At 46.1% G+C, this 15,084-nt stretch overlaps 1 protein-coding gene across 9 annotated transcripts in view; it reads left to right on the top strand.

Annotated features, from left to right (window-relative positions):
• Positions 1-15,084, top strand: part of CAB39L (calcium binding protein 39 like) — a 157,467-nt gene that overhangs the window by 25,937 nt on the left and 116,446 nt on the right. For 7 of the 9 annotated variants that reach the window (XM_070409076.1, XM_070409075.1, XM_070409077.1 and 4 more), the window contains exons 2-3: positions 2,519-2,597; positions 3,644-3,717. The gene's annotated coding sequence lies outside the window, so the exon portion shown is untranslated. The remainder of the gene's footprint in view (positions 1-2,518; positions 2,598-3,643; positions 3,718-15,084) is intronic. The other 2 variants (XM_070409072.1, XM_070409071.1) reach the window with 1 other exon arrangement.

Genomic DNA, 15,084 nt, shown 5'->3' with positions numbered 1-15,084 from the left:
GGCTTAGTGGATAGCGTGTCGGCCTGCGGACTGAAGGGTCCCAGGTTCGATTCTCGTTAAGGGCATGTACTCTGGTTGCGTACACATCCCCAGTAGGGGGTGTGCAGGAGGCAGCTGATCGAAGTTTCGCTCTCATCGATGTTTCTAACTCTCTATCCCTCTCCCTTCCTCTCTGTAAAAAATCAATAAAATATATTTGGAAAAAAAAATTGCATGTGCACATTACCCTTTTATTATATAGGATAGAAGCCTGGTGCATGGGTGGGAGCCAGCTGGTTTGCCCTGAAGGGTGTCCCGGATCAGGGTGGGCAGGGGACCCCCAGCTCCCTACGATCTCCCACGCCGCCCCTGCTTACGATCGCTGGCTCTGCCCATGCTCACGCCTAACATCTCTGGCCAAGGGATTAGGCCTGGGCAGGGGACCACAGCTCTCCAAGGGACCTCCTGCTCCACCCCTTCCCAGGCCTAATGCCTGTGGCCAAGGCATTAGGCCTGGGCAGGGGACCCCAAGCTCCCACCATCAGCGACTCTGCCCCTGCTCCCCATGATGCCTGGCACCGCCCCTGCCCAGGCTTAACGCCTCTGGCCGAGGCGTGAGGCCCGGGCAGCAGCGACCAGCAGCTGCAGCCACCCCGCAATTGTGGGCTCTGCCCCTGCCCAGCTCCCATCGCTGGCTCCACCCCTACTTCCTGCTATCATTGGCCAGTGTGGCAAAGGTGCAGGATTCTCCGATCATGGCTGGGGGGCAGGGCAAAGGCGACCCTGGGGGCTGCCTTTGCCCTGCACCCTGGCTCTTAGCTCCCCCCTGGGTTTCCGATCACTGTCAGTGCCAGGGGGCTTCTTCCTGCTTTCCCTTTTACCTCCCTGCATTGTGCCTACATATGCAAATTAACCGCCATCTTTGTTGGCAGATAACCGCCATCTTGGCTGGTGATTAATTTGCATATCTTGATAATTAGCCAATGGAAAGGGTAGCGGTCGTACGCTAATTACCATGTTTCTCTTTTATTAGATTAGACTAGAGGCCCGGTGCACAAAAATTTGTGCACTCGGGGCGGGGGGGGGCAGCGGCCAGCCCGGCCAGTGCCCTCTCGCAGTCTGGGACCCCTCGGGAGATAACGACCTGCTGGCTTAGGCCTGCTCCCAGGTGGCAGAGGGCAGGCCCAATCCCTAGGTGCAGGCCCTGGTCAGGCTCAGAGCAGGGCTGATTGGGGAGTTGAGGTGCCGCCCCGTCATGCACAGAGCAGGGCGGATTGGGAGGTTGCGATGCCACCCTCAGTCACGCTCAGGGTAGGGCCGATTGGGGGGTTGGGGCACCGCCCCCTGTCACACTCAAGGCAGGGTCGATGGGGAGGTTGCGGCGCCACCCCCTGTCATGCACAGAGCAGGACCAATCAGGGGGTTGAGGCGCTGCCCCCTGTCATGCGCAGAGCAGGGCCCATCAGGGGTGTTGGGGCTCCATACCCTGTCACGCACAGAGCAGGGCCGAGGCGGGGATTGGTGCGCTGCACCCTGTCAAACACAGAGCCACAGGGCAATCAGGGGATTGGGGAGCTCCCCCCTATCAGGCACAGAGCAGGGCTGATCAGGGGGTTGGGGTGCCTTCCCCTGTCACGAAGAGAGCAGGGCAGATAGGGAGGTTGTGGCCCCGCCCCCTGTCACACACACAGCCACAGGGCGATCAGGGGGTTTGGGCGCTGCGCCCTGTCACGCTGATCCCGGTGCCGGGAGCCTCGCTGCTCCGCTGATCCTGGTGCTGGGAGGCATATTACCCTTTTACTATATAGGATAGAGGCCTGGTGCAAGGGTGGGGGCTGGCTGGTTTGCCCTGAAGGGTGTCCTGGATCAGGGTGGGGGTCCCCACTGGGGTGCCTGGCCAGACTGGGTGAGGGGCTGAGGGCTGTTTTCCGGAAGCAAGTGACTAAAGCTTCCAACCGCTCCTTGTTTTCTTTTTTTTTTTATTCTGGGCCAGCTTTAGCTCTGAGGCCTCGCCACTGAAAACATCGATACAATGTTGCTAAAGCTTGGCTGAATGAAAGCTGGTCTCTGGGGTTTTGTTTACCTTCTTATTTGCAACATAGTACATAGTTACTTGGAGTTGTAGCTCAGAGGCCAGCAAGTGAGGCGGGGAATGTTTGAGTCTGCAGCAAGCAAGCCTCATGTTCGCTTCCAGCTGCCTGGCTGCCGGCCGCCATCTTGGCTGACAGTTAATTTGCATATACTCACTGATTAGCCAATGAAAAGGGTAGCGGTCGTACGCCAATTACCATGTTTCTCTTTTATTAGTGTAGATAATTCTTGCTGCTATATCATTAGGCTTTTGCTGCTATCCATTAATACTCATAATATTGGCCCTGGTCAGGTAGCTCACTTGGCTAAAGTGTTGTCCCAATATGCCAAGATTGCAGGTTTAATCCCCAGTTGGGGCACATACAAAAACCAACCAATTAATGCATACATAAATGGAATAACATATTTATGTTTATCTCTCTCTCTCTCTGTAAAAATCAATTTAAAGGTGGAAGGAGGGCGAGAAGAGATTAATCAAAGAATTTATATGCATACATGCATTGCCCATGGACACAGACAATAGACAGGTAAAGGCCTGGGGTGGGGTGGGAGGCGGGTTGAGGGAGGTAAAGGGGGAAAATGGGGACATCTGTAATACTTTCAACAATAAAATAAATTTTAAAAAAGTTTTTTCAAAAGGTAAATATAAATTTTTTAAGTTAATTTAAAATAAATTACTATGCAGCATGAAAAAGATAACAGAGAGCCTCATATATTGATATGGAAAGTAGTTAATATATTGTTAAATAAAAAAAGCAGGTCATCAAGCAGTATAAAAAAGTCAGTTAAAAAAAAAAGACTCATGATATTTTCCTATGAGGTTTAGAGCAGTTGAGATTTAAACGAGATCCATATGATTCCAAAGCCAGTGCTTTTTCTAATACATTATTGCAGGGTGTACATCATATATTGAGAAGAAAGAACATCAAAAACTAAATGTTTTATTTAAACCTGTAGTTGCTGCTCAGAAAATAAAAGATGCAGAACCAAAGTTAGTGGTTTGTCGTTCTTCATGCAAGAGCAGTGAACTAAAGGAGAGCAGTGTATGTTTTCTCTTGTCTCTGATGGGAAATTGTAAATACACACACTGACACACACAAGTCCTTATATTGATTTTGGAGATAAAAATTTTACAAAGATTTTATTCATGACTGAAATTATTAAAAGACATGAACTAAAAGTATGACAAAGCAGAAAAGGAAACAAAAACCAGTGGGCATGGGTTTTCATGATGTTGTTAAAAGCAAAACACCCTTCAAAACTTCTCTGTGTGACACTTCAAAGCTCTTCTAAGCTTCGCATATTCTTTTCATACTAGTTTAAATAAGTGTGTTTCCTCCTGTAGAAGATGAGGGCTATTTGCCTTCAGTTTACCTACTACTTTTTAAAAGATCTACCACTGGAAGTTGTTGGGGTAGAGGGATATTTCTATTTTAATTTGATTTATCTGTATAAGATTATGATAGAAATTTAATTTTATAATTCTACTAGTATATACCAGATAACAAAAAAAATACGATGAATTTGCTGTAAAGATTTTCAAAATTAATTTTGAACCTTTTTCTTTTTTCAGAAGCTGTGTTGGTCAGTGACTTTGTTGAAGGCTGAGAGTTGAAATGAATTTGCAGATGACACAGAATTTCTAAGGTAAGCTAATACAATAGTTCAATCAAGATTATAAGTGCTCTTGACAGACATGTAGACTATAGTAACACACTAAAATAAAATGTATCAAGAATAAATATAATAACTATTTAAGTTTTACAAAACAATTGCAGAAGTATTAAATAGACTTCCATTTCTGACAATATGATAGGCTACAGATCACCAAATATGTAAACTACTGATTCAATTGATTCAATATTTTAAAAACACTTTATAATAAATAGATGAAAATATAAGAAAATAAGGGAAACTTTCTGGGGCTAGAAACAAAACAAGTACATTCTGTGAGGTAAGCAAGTGCTAAAGTCACTGAATACTTTGGGAGTACCCATGGATTTCTGTTGGCATAGAAACTTGTACATGGAGAGAAATGGGGACTGGTGAAAATTCCTTAGATTCTAAAAAGTGTAGGGGGCCTGATCAGAGACCATTTTGGAGAAGTGTGAGTACGGGAAAACGCAGTTTATTCTTGTATTACTATTTATTAATTATTGTATTCTTTTCCATATGAACAATTGGAAGCCTACTATTGCCTCACCCTGTATATATATATACATATACATGTATTTTATGATGTAAAAGTAATAGTCATTTCTGCTATAAAACTTGTTTTGAAAACACAGATTTGTTCTAACATGATTAATATGTTAGGGAACAGTATGAGCATAATGCAGATTTCTCATTTGCCCTTGTGCAGTTTCATTCATGAGGAACACCACATGAATGCAGAAAACCATCCAATTGAACCAAGCCACAAGGAATACACAAAATACCCATATGCACACACCTACAACACCTACTAGCCATCTCATTGTACCACATATTAAATGTTACATCCATTCATATTTGATGTTAAAACTTTCCAGCTGATTTCATATAACCCCATTTCTACTGTTTCAAAATAACACACAAGCTACAACTCTTCTAATACCCAATTTCACAAGCAATGTCAGGTCTATTTCAAGATGAAGTGCCATACTCTGACCATTTAACATGTGTAAAACTTTGCTACTGTTTTTATTGGTTCCTGCCTTTTTAAAAAATTGATTTGAGAGAGAGAGAAACATTGACGTGAGAGAAATATCAATCTGTTGCCTCCATCATGCACCCAACCCAAAACCTGGACATGTGCCCTGACCAGAAATCAAACCAGCAACCTTTTGGTGCATGGTATGATGCTCAACCAATTGAGCACACTGGCCAGGGCAGGTTTCTACCTTTTATAAAAAACTAGAGGCCCGATGCACGAAATTTGTGCATGGGTAGGGTCCCTAGGCCTGGTCGGCGATACGGGCTGATAAGTGGGGCAACCATCTCGGCAACCAGGGGGCCCCCTCTGACACCTGCCTTGTAGGGCCTGACGCCACCCACTTGCCAGCCCCGCCCCCCGCCACTGCGGTTGGTCGCCTCCCTCAGCAGGGTGATTGGGGGGCCCCACTGGCATCCACCTTGGCTGACCTGGGTCCTGCAGGTTGGGGGCAACTCCTGCATTGAGTGTCTTCGCCCTGGTGGTCAATGTGTGTCATAGCGACCAGTCCTTGCACCAGCCGTTCCACTCTTCGGTCGATTTGCATATTAGGCTTTTATTATATAGGATGTCTCTGACAAAGTTTTTGAGTATCGAGCTCTAACCTCATATACCCCATAATTCCTTTGGTTCTTATTGCATGATTTTATGTAGCATGGTGATTTTTGGCAAAACCTGACTATACAGGTTTATAATAGATCATTTGAAAAACATACATGAATACAAGAAGAAAATAATCACCAATGATCCAACATTAACATTTTTGTAATCTTTCCATATCCGTATGGAAGGAAATGTTTATGTAAAAAATACAATAAAAATTTGAGGCACATATTTTTAATTAAGTTTAGCATCTTGGATTTTTCTAACAAGATATTTTATAATAAACATATCCTCATTTCTTTAAATATTTTTAAGAACATGATCATGATATTCTATATAGATGAATGAACTACACTCAATGTTTAGCAGGTATGCTTTATGCCCTATGCCTGTGCTGGTTGTGTGGACAACTACTTTGTCTGGTCAATGCTCATGCCATATATAATCCTTCAGAGTATTATAGTATGATCCTTTGTATATCTGTGATGTCTGTGGTGACTTCTCTCTCATTTCTAATTTTGTTTATATGAGTCTTTTCCCTTTTTGCCTTAGTCATGGGTTTGTTAATTTTATTCATCTTTTCAAAGAACTTGTTCTTTGTTGTATTAATTTTTTGTGTAGTCTTTTTGTTTTCTATTTCAATCAATTCTGCTCTAATTTTTATTATTTCCTTCCTTCTGCTGACTTTGGGTTGCTTTTGTTCTTCTTTTTCTAGTACTTTAAGATGTAAAGTTAGGATGTTCACTTGTGATTTCTCCTGTTTCTTGAGATAGACCTGTAATTATAGAAAACTTCCCTCTTATTACTGCTTTCACTGCATCCCAGAAGTTTTGATATGTTGTCTTATCATTCTCATTTGTCTCTATATATTTTTTGATCTTACCTTTTATTTCTTCTTTGACCAAGTTATTTTTTAGTAGTTTGTTGTTTAATCTGTAAGTATTTGTGGGGTTTTTTCCTTTCTTTATGCAGTTGATTTCTAATTTCAAGGCATTGTGGTCAGAGAATATGCTTGTATAATTTCAATCTTCTTTCATTTGTTGATGTTATTTTTGTGACCAACATATGGTATATCCTTGAGAATGTTCTATGTGCACTGGCAAAGAATGTATAATCTAATGTTCTATGATGAAAGGCTTTGTAAATGTGAATTATGTCTATTTGGTCTAGTGCCGTGGTCGGCAAACTGCGGCTCGCGAGCCACATGCGGCTCTTTGGCCCCTTGAGTGTAGCTCTTCCTAAGCCTTAGGAGTACCCTAATTAAGTTAATAACAATGTACCTACCTATATAGTTTAAGTTTAAAAAATTTGGCTCTCAAAAGAAATTTCAATAGTTGTACTGTTGATATTTGATTCTGTTGACTAATGAGTTTGCCGACCACTGGTCTAGTGTGTAATTTAAGGCCAATATTTCTTTAATGATTTTCTGTCTGGATGATCTATTTAGAGCTGTGCATGGAGTATTAAGGTCCCCAATTATGATTGTATTTTAACCTGTTTCTCCCTTTAGTTCTGTGAGTAGTTGTTGTATATATCCTATCTAATAAAAGAGAAACATGGTAATTAGCCATACCTCCGCTACCCTTCCCATTGGCTAATCAGGGCGATATGCAAATTAACTGCCAGCCAAGATGGCAGCCGGCAGCCAGGCAGCTTGAAGTGAACAGGGAGGCTTGCTTGCTTCAGTGACGGAGGAAGCCAACGTTCCCCACCTGTCGCTGCTGGCCTCTGAGCTTACAGTTTGAAACATTGTTACAAATATAGAAGCTAAACAAAACCCCAGAAACCTCCTTTCAGCCAGCCGGGATCTCAGAGCTGGAGTTGAAACAGTGTTTCGATTATAGAACCCAAACAAACCAGATACCTGCTTTCAGCAGCTGAGGCCTCAGAGCTGGGGCCAAGCCTCAGAGCTAAAGCTGGCCCAGAATAAAAAAAGAAAAAAGAAAAAAAGGAGCGGTTGGGAGTTTCAGTCACCCGCCAGCCTGAAAACAGCCATCAGCCCCTCACCCAGGCTGGCCAGGTACCCAAGAGGGACCCCCACCCTGATCCAGGACACCCAGCCGGCCCCCACCCGTTCACCAGGCCTCTATCCTATATAGTAAAAGGGTAATATGCCTCCCAGCACCGGGATCAGCAGAGCCGCGAGGCCTCCCGGCAACGGGATCAGCGTGACAGGGGGCAGTGCCCAAACCCCCTGATCGCAATGCGGCTATGTGTGTGACAGGGTGCGGCGCCCTAACCCCCCCACCCACGGGCCCTGCTCTGTGTGTGATGTGGTAGAGCCATAACCTCCCCATCGGCCCTGCCCTGAGTGTGACAGTGGCGGTGCCCAACCCCCTGTTCGGCCCTGCTCTGTGGGTGATAGAGGGCAGCGCCAACCCCCCGCCCCCCATGGGCCCTGCTCTGTGTGTGACAGGGGGCAGTGCCCCAACTCCCCTATCGGCCCTACTCTGTGAGTGACAGTGGGAAGCTCCTCAACCCCCTGATCGGCCCTGCTCTGTGCATGACAGGGGGTAGCTCCCCAACCCCCTGATGGGCCCTGCTCTGTGAGTGACATGGGGCAGGGCCCCAACCCCCTGATTGGCCCTCCTCTGTGCATGACAGGGGGTGGCGCCGCTCCTCCCCATCGACCCTGCCTTGAGTGTGACAGGGGGCGGTGCCCCAACCCCCCATTCAGCCCTACCCTGAGCATGACTGAGGGTGGCATCACAACCTCCCAATCCGCCCTGCTCTGTGCATGACAGGGGGCGGCGCCCCAACTCCCCAATCAGCCCTGCTCTGAGCCCGACCAGGGGCTGTATTTAGGGATTGGGCCTGCCCTCTGCCACCCAGGAACAGGCCTAAGCCAGCAGGTCGTTATCTCCCGAGGGGTCCCAGACTGCGAGAGGGCACAGGCTGGGCTGAGGGACTCTCCCTCCCCCCTGAGTGCACAAATTTTTGTGCACCGGGCCTCTAGTCTACAGTAATAAAAGAGAAACATGGTAATTAGCGTACGACCGCTACCCTTTTCATTGGCTAATCAGTGAGTATATGCAAATTAACTGTCAGCCAAGATGGCGGCCGGCAGCCAGGCAGCTGGAAGCGAACATGAGGCTTGCTTGCTCCAGGGACAGCAGACTCCAACGTTCCCCTCCTGCGCTGCCGGCCTCTGAGTTGCAACTCTAAGCAACTGTACACTATGTTGCAAATAAGAAGCTGAAACCAACTTTCAGCCAGCCGGGATCTCAGAGCTGAAGTTATACATTGTTTCGATTATAGAATGGCAAACAAACCAGATAAGAAGCCTCAGAGCTAGAGCCAGAGCTAAAGCTGGCCCAGAATAAAATAAAAAAGAGAGAAAAAAAAGGAGCAGTTGGGAGCTTTAGTCAACAACTGCCAGCCTGAAAGCAGCCCTCAGCCCCTCACCCAGACTGGCCAGGCACCCCAGTGGGGACCCCCACCCTGAAGGGTGTGTGACCAGCTGCAAACAGCCATCATCCCCTCATCCAGGCTGGCCAGGCACCCCAGTGGGGACCCCCACCCTGATCCAGGACACCCTTCAGGGCAAACCAGCCGGCCCCCAGGCCTCTATCCTATATAGTAAAAGGGTAATATGCCTCCCAGCACTGGGATCAGCAGAGCTGCGAGGCCTCCTGGCACTGGGATCAGCATGACAGGGGGCAGAGCCCAAACCCCCTGATCGCCCTGCAGCTCTGTGTGTGACAGGGGGCGGGGCCACAACCTCCCTATCCACCCAGTTCTTTTCGTGACAAGGGGAAGGCGCCCCAACCCCCTGATGGGCCCTGCTCTGTGTGTGACAGGGTGCGGCGCCCCGACCCCCCCACCCCCACGGGCCCTGCTCTGTGTGTGACAGGGTAGAGCCATAACCTCCCCATCGGCCCTGCCCTGAGTGTGACAGTGGCGGCGCCCAACCCCCTGATCCGCCCTGCTCTGTGTGTGACGGGGCGGTGCCCTAACTCCCCTATCGGCCCTACTCTGTGCGTGACAGGGGGGAGCTCCCCAACCCCCTGATTGGCCCTGCCCTGTGTGTGACGGGGTGGCGCCGCAACCTCCCCATCGACCCTGCCTTGAGTGTGACAGGGGGCAGTGCCCCAACCCCCCAATCGGCCCCCCCCTGAGCGTGACTGAGGGTGGCATCACAACCTCCCAATCTGCCCTGCTCTGTGCATGACAGGTGGCAGCGCCCCAACTCCCCAATCGGCCCTGCTCTGAGGCCGACCAGGGGCTGCACCTAGGGATTGGGCCTGCCCTCTGCCACCCAGGAGCAGGCCTAAGCCAGCAGGTCGTTATCTCCTGAGGGGTCGCAGACTGCGAGAGGGCACAGGTCGGGCTGGGGGACCCCCCCCCCCCACCGAGTGCACAAATTTTGTGCACCGGGCCTCTAGTCTACACTAATAAAAGAGAAACATGCTAATTAGTGTACGACCGCTACCCTTTTCATTGGCTAATCAGTGAGTATATGCAAATTAACTGTCAGCCAAGATGGCAGCCGGCAGCCAGGCAGCTGGAAGCGAACATGAGGCTTGCTTGCTGCGGACTCCAACGTTCCCCGCCTCAGTTGCCGGCCTCTGAGCTACAACTCTAAGCAACTATGTACTATATTGCAAATAAGAAGATAAACAAAACTCCAGAAACCAGCCGGACTGAAACCCAGCCGGACCGAAACATTGTATCCATGTTTTCAGCAGCGAGGCCTCAGAGCTAAAGCTGGCCCAGAATAAAAAAAAGAAGAAGAAAACAAGAAGCGGTTGGGAGCTTTAGTACACTCGCCACCCGGAAAACAACCCTCAGCCCCTCACCCAGACTGGCCAGGCACCCCAGTGGGGACCCCCACCCTGATCCAGGACACCCTTCAGGGCAAACCAGCCAGCCCCAACCCATGCACCAGGCCTCTATTCTATAAAGTAAAAGTGTAATATGCCTCCCAGCACCGGGATCAGCGGAGCAGCGAGGCTCCCGGCACCGGGATCAGCGTGACAGGGGCAGCGCCCAAACCCCCTGATCGCCCTGTGGCTCTGTGTTTGACAGGTGGCAGGGCCACAACTTCTCTATCCACCCTGCTCTGTTCGTGACAGGGGAAGGTGCCCCAACCCCCTGATCGGCCCTGCTCTGTGCCTGATAGGGGGGAGCTCCCCAATCCCCTGATAGGCCCTGCTCTGTGTGTGACAGGGTGCGACACCCCAACCCCACCCCCCCTCGCCCCCATGGGCCCTGCTCTGTGTGTGACAGGGTAGAGCCATAACCTCTCCATCGATCCTGCCCCGAGTGCGACAGTGGTGGCGCCCCAACCACCTCCACGGGCCTTGCTCTGTGTGTGACAGGGTAGAGCCATAACCTCCCCATTGGCCCTGCCCTGAGTGTGACAGGGTGCAGCGCCCCAACCCCCTGATCCGCCTTGCTCTGTGTGTGACATGGGGCGGTGCCCCAACTCCCTTATCGGCCCTACTCTGTGAGTAACAGGGGGGAGCTCTTTAACCCCCTGATGGGCCCTGCTCTGTGCGTGACAGGGGGGAGCTCCCCAACCCCCTGATGGGCCCTGCTCTGTGTGTGACAGGGTATGGAGCCCCAACCCCCCTGATGGGCCCTGCTCTGTGAGTGACAGGGGGCGGCGCCCCAACTCCCCAGTCAGCCCTGCTCTGAGCCCGACCAGGGGCTGCACCTAGGGATTGGGCCTGCCCTCTGCTACCCAGGAGCAGGCCTAAGCCAGCAGGTCGTTATCTCCCGAGGGGTCCCAGACTGCAAGAGGGCACAGGCTGGGCTGAGGGACCCCCCCCTTCCCCCCTGAGTGCACAAATGTTTGTACACCGGGCCTCTAGTATGTACATAATTGTTTAAAGTATTACAAGTAGTAGTACATATGTCTCCTTTTTTCCCCCTTTGACCTCCTGCCGGCAAATGCCCTCACCCCCCCTCCCCCCGCCTTTCCACTGTATTTTGACAGTCTGTTCAATGCTTCTTTGTCTCTATTTCTGTTCATCAGTTTATGATGTTCATTATATTCCATAAATGAGTAAGATCATGTGATATTTATCTTTCTCTGACTGGCTTATTTCGCTTAGCATAATGCTCTCCAGTTCCATCCATGCCATTGCAAACAGTAAGAGTTCCTTCTTTTTTACAGCAGCGTAGTATTCCATTTTGTGCACGTAACACAGTTTTCTAATCCACTCATCTACTGATGGGCATTTAGGCTGTTTCCAAATCTTAGCTATTGTAAATTGTGCTGCTATGAATATAGGGGTGCATATATCTTTTCTGAGTGGTGTTTCTGGTTTCTTCCTAGGGATATATTCCTAGAAGTGGGATCACTGGGTCAAATGGGCGTTCCATTTTTAGTTTTTTGAGGAAACACCATACTGTTCTCCACAGTGACTGCATCAGTCTGCATTCCCACCAGCAGTGCAAGAGGGTTCCTTTTTCTCCACATCCTCTCCAGCACTTGTTGTTTGTTGATTTGTTGATGATGGCCATTCTGACAGGTGTGAGATGGTATCTCATTGTCGTTTTGAGTTGCATCTCTCAGATGATTAGTGACTTTGAGCATGTTTTCATATGTCTCTTGGCCTTCCTTATGTCTTCTGGGCCATTGTCCATTTTTTGATTGAGTTGTTTATCTTTTGTTAAGTTATATGAGTTCCCTGTAAATGTGGAGATTAATCCCTTATTGGTGATAACATTGGCAAATATGTTCTCCCATGCAGTGGGCTTTCTTGTTGTTTTGTTGATGGTTTCTTTTGTTGAACAAAAGCTTTTTATTTTGATGTAGTAAAAATCACATAGTCATATCAATTGATGCAGAAAAAGCATTTGATAGAATCCAACACCCTTTCTTGAAAAACTCTCAGCAAAATGGGAATAGAGGGGTCATATTTCAACATAATAAAAGCCATATATGACAAACCTACAGCCAACATCATACTCAATGGGCAAAAAAAAACCTATTTCCCCTAAGAACAGGAACAAGACAGGGATGTACACTTTCACCACTCCTGTTCAACATAGTTCTGGAAGTGCTAGCCATAGCAAGTAGACAAGAAGAAGAAATAAAAGACATCCAAATTGGAAAAGAAGATGTAAAACTGTCCTTATTTGCAGATGACATGATACTGTACATAGAAAACCCTGAAAACTCCATCAAAAAGTTACTAGACTTACTAAATGAATTCGGCAATGTAGCAGGATACAAAATTAACGCCAAGAAATCTATGGCATTTTTATACACCAATAGTGAACTTACAGAAAGAGAGATTTAAAAAACAATCCACCAAAACCGGTTTGGCTCAGTGGATAGAGCGTCGGCCTGCGCACTGAAATGTCCCAGGTTCGATTCCGGTCGGGGGCATGTACCTGGGTTGCGGGCACATCCCCAGTAGGAGATGTGCAAGGGGCAGCTGATCGATGTTTCTCTCTCATCAATGTTTCTAACTCTCTATCTCTCTCCCTTCCTCTCTGTAAAAAATCAATAAAATATATTTTTTTAAAAATCCCATTTACCATCGCACCAAAAAAAGTAAGATACCTAGGAATAAACTTAACTAAGAAGGTAAAAGACCTGTACTTGGAAAACTACAGGACATTGAAAAAAGAGATAGAGGAAGACATAAACAGATGGAAGAACATAGCGTGCTCATAGATTGGTAGAATCAACATCATTAAAATGTCCATACTAAACCAAAACAATCTATAGATTCAATGTACTCCCCATTAAAATACCAATGGCATATTTCACAGACCTAAAATGAACTCTCCAAAAATTCATTTGGAAAAAAAAAAAAAAAAGACTCCAAATAGCTGCAGCGATCCTGAGAAAGAACAAAGTAGGTGGGATCTCAATACCAGATATCAAGCTGTATTACAAAGCCACTGTTCTCAAAACTGCCTGGTACTGGCACAAGACAGACATATAGATCAATGAAATAGAATAGAGAACCCAGAAATTGACCCAAACCACTATGCTCAATTAATATTTCACAAAGGAGGCAAGAAGATACAATGGAGTCAAGACAGTCTCTTCAATAAATGGTGTTGGGAAAATTGGACAAATAATGCAAAAAATAAAACTAGACCTCCAACTTACACTAAAACTCAAAATGGATAAAGGACTTAAATATAAGACAGGAAACCATAAAAATATTAGAGGAATTCACAGGCAGCAAATTCTCAGACATATGCTGAAGCAATTTCTTCACTAATACAGCTCCTAGGGCAATGGAAACTAAAGAGAAAATAAACAAATGGGACTACATTTAAAAAAATAGTATGGACATTTTAATTATGTTGATTCTACCAGTCATGAACATGGCATATTCTTCCATTTGTTTATGACTTCCTCTATCTCTTTTTTCAATGTCCTGTAATTTTCTGAGTACAGATCTTTTACCTCCTTGATTAAATTTATTCCTAGGTATTTTAATTTTTTTTTTGTTGCAATGGTAAATGGTATTGTTTTTTTAGTTTCTCTTTCTGTGAGTTCATTATTGGTATATAAAAAAGCCATTGACTTCTGGGTGCTTATTTTATATCCTGCTACATTGCCAAATTCATTTAGTAAGTCTAATAGTTTTTTGATGGAGTCTTTAGTGTTTTTTATGTACAATATCATGTTATCTGCGAATTATGACAATTTCACTTCTTCTTTTCCAATTTGGATGCCTTTTATTTCTTCTTCTTGTCTGATCGCCATTGCTAGTACATCCAGTACTATGTTGAACAGGAATGTTGAGAATGGGATCCATGTCTTGTTCCTGTTCTTAGGGGAAATGATTTGTTTTTTCCCATTGAGTATGATGTTGGTGTAGGTTTGTCATATATGGCTTTTATTATGTTGAGGTATGATCCTTCTATTCCCACCTTGCTGAGAGTTTTTTATCAAGAAAGGGTATTGGATTTTGTCAAATGCTTTTTCTGCATCAATGGATATGATTATATGGTTTTTATCTCTAAATTTGTTTATGTGGTATATCACGTTTATTGATTTGTGGACATTGTACCATCCTTGCATCCCTGGAATAAATTCCACTTGGTCATGGTGTATGATCTTTCTAATGTAATGTTGGATTCGATTTGCTAGAATTTTGTTGAGAATTTTGGCATCTATGTTTATGAGGCATATTGGCCTGTAATTCTCTTTCTTTGTATTGTCGTTATCTGGTTTTGGGATTAGGGTAATATTGGCTTCGTAGAAAGAGCTTGTAAGTGTTCCTTCCTCTTAAATTTTTTGGAATAGTCTGAGGAAGATAGGTTTTATTTCTTCTTTGAATATTTGATAAAACTTCCCTGTGAAGCCGTCAGGTCCAGGGCTTTTGTTTGTTGGAAGTTTTTTGATTACTGCCTCAATTTCCTCCATAGTTATCGGCCTGTTCAGATTTTTTTATTCTTCCTGGTTGAGTTTTGGAAGGTCGTATTTTTCTAGGAATATGTCCATTTCTTCTAGGTTGACCAGTTTGTTGGAATAGAGTTGGCCATAGTATTTTTTTTTTAAAGTTACGTGTTTTTAAAAAAATATATTTTATTGATTTTTTTTACAGAGAGGAAGGGTTAGGGTTAGAGAGTTAGAAACATCGATGAGAAAGAAACATCGATCAGCTGCCTTCTGCACTCCCCACTGGGTACATGCCCGCAACCAAGGTACATGCCCTTGACTGGAATCGAACCTGGGACCCTTGAGTCTGCAGGCCGACCCTCTATCCACTGAGCCACACCAGTTAGGGCGGTCATAG

The sequence above is a fragment of the Myotis yumanensis genome, unplaced genomic scaffold (genome assembly GCF_028538775.1).
Source record: "Myotis yumanensis isolate MYYU_CA2020_CCGP unplaced genomic scaffold, mMyoYum1.0.hap1 SCAF_3, whole genome shotgun sequence".
In the NCBI taxonomy this organism is placed as follows: Eukaryota; Metazoa; Chordata; class Mammalia; order Chiroptera; family Vespertilionidae; genus Myotis; species Myotis yumanensis.
This window is presented reverse-complemented; position numbering and strand designations above follow the sequence as displayed.